This window comes from Otolemur garnettii, unplaced genomic scaffold, assembly GCF_000181295.1.
Source record: "Otolemur garnettii isolate 467f Iridium unplaced genomic scaffold, OtoGar3 scaffold00054, whole genome shotgun sequence".
Classification (NCBI taxonomy): domain Eukaryota; kingdom Metazoa; phylum Chordata; class Mammalia; order Primates; family Galagidae; genus Otolemur; species Otolemur garnettii.
This window is the reverse complement of record NW_003852449.1, coordinates 5,206,518-5,208,860: the sequence shown is the minus strand read 5'-3', so window position 1 is coordinate 5,208,860 and position 2,343 is coordinate 5,206,518.

Sequence of the window (2,343 nt, the reverse complement as noted above, 5' to 3'; positions counted from 1 at the left end):
TCAAGACAAGACTACGTTGCTCTTTAACAGAGACACAGGGACCCCATCACCCCCCCCACACACACACACACACACACCTCTCAGTGCACCTCTGTAGGCTGAGGAATTAACCAGGATTCTCGGGTCTGTCATTTATTGCTCACTGTGGCTTTGTTAAAGATCAGGTATCTCTAGCAACACAAAGACTAGTCTCCTCCCCAGTCCCTGCTAACACTGGCCAGGGAGAATGCTAGGGGCCTTCATAACACAGGAAAGGGTCCTCCTGCCGGGACAAAAGCCCATCAAAGAGACAGGCAGCCCAGCACGGACAGGATCCCTCCGTCTGGATGTAGCTGCCAGTCCGTCACACACAGTACCTGTGATTGGCTGACAGCACCCAAAGATATCAGGTCCTAATCCCCAGAACCTGTAAATGTCACTTGATAGGACAAAGGCTTTGCAGGTGTGATGAAGTCAACACTCTTGAGATACAGAGATTATTCACATGGACCCTAAACACAGCCACAGCTGTAAGAGGGGCAGAGGAAGGCTGGACACTACAGAGGAGATGACGTGGGAATGCAGACGGAGACTGAAGTGATGGCTGCCAGCCCAGAATGCCGCCTGGAAGAGAGGGCCTACGAATGAAGCACAGCTCCGCCAACACCGACACCGTGACTTGCGTCCAGTGATGCTAATTTTGGGCTCCAGGACTCTAGAACCAAGTTTGTAGCGATTTGTTACGGTGGCGGCATGTAACAAGTGCCCACAGTGCCTACCTGAGGTTTTCTCATGCAAAACTTAACAGAATTTACTTCAGGCTTGGAAAGGTACAGTTCCTAATGAGAAAGATTACAGTGTGTCAGCTCAACGTAAAAGGAGCTATACCCATGTTGTGGGCCCAATTATGCCCCTGCCCCCCCAAAAAAATTATGTATCAAAGTCCTATCTCAGTACCTAAGAATGTCACTGTATTTGGAGACAGGGTCTTTAAACTAAAGAGGTAATTAAAATCGAATGACATCATATAGTTGTCCCTAATCCAATCTGTCTGTTGTCTTTACAGGAAGAGCAAATTTGGATACACAGAAAGAGATACCAGGGACAGGCACCCACAAAAGCCGTGTGAGGACATGAGGAGAAGGGGGAGAAACCTCAGGAGGACCCAATGATGCTGGCACCTTGATCTTAGACCTCCAGCCTCCTGGAGTATTAAAAAAAGAAAATTCTATCTCTTAAGACATCCAGTCTGTGAAATTTTGTCACAACACTCTAAGAAGACTAATACAATCAACAACCAAACCTTCTCAGCCCCTGACTCCCACATCTCCCATGAAGTCTACATATGGGCCCCATCAGATAAGGCTGGCCTGGGGCATCTATCCGTAACAGTGTGCAAACATTCGGTCTGTTTTTAACATCAACTCACTTTGTCTTTCTCTTGGCTGCATAGAAGTCATTCTGGGGGTGACTAGGGGATAAAGCAACCTTCCTCAGAGTGGGCTACAAGCATCCCACTTCCCTTCTGTGGCTCCACTGTGGGGGTGTCTGACTGCAGCCCACTGGACACATGTGGATTATCTGAAGCCTGTTTTGTTTATCTGTGGTGTCGGATAGCACGAAAATTATACGTGGACCTTTTTTATGCTTATCATCTTTCGTTAGTGTTTGTGTATGAATGGCTCAAGACAGCAATTTTTCTGATATACACTAGGAAAAAAAAAGCTGGACACCCCTGGCCACAGCATTTCTAAAGACTGAGACTGGCTGGGCGTCTGTGGCTCAAGTGGCCTGCTCTTCCAAAAGTACAAAATATGCCAAACTTTTTCAGACATACTCATTTCCACTCCCAGCAATTCCCACCCCAGCTAAACACTCACACTGTTCTCTCAGTGGCGCAGAAAGGTGATGGCTCCAATGGGCTAATCCATTCAAAGTACAGTTATCAAGAACTTTCAAACTTTGTCTAACATAAAAGCAAATCCAACCTGTCAGCAAAGTGAAAATGATGGGTTTTCCCCCATGCTTTCACTTTGATGAAATATTTAAACAATATTACACTATTGCTGTTTGACAGGCCCCCTTTCAAACACAGCACCAGGAAGAAATGATCTACTCTCTATGCTCTAAAGACAACAACCTGACAACAGAACTCGCTGCAACACTGTCTTCCTCCTGGGCGCCTCTGAAAAAGGAGCCCCACATTTTAGAAGGTTTGTATGAAGTTTCTCATCGGAGAGAAGGCCAACGCCAAAGGCAAAGAAATAAACAAAATAAATGATGTGAGCACAAATTCTTAAAATAATCCCCAGGATAGTTTTAATTATTTGCATATTGGTGCAAAAAATAATTACATTAAAGACT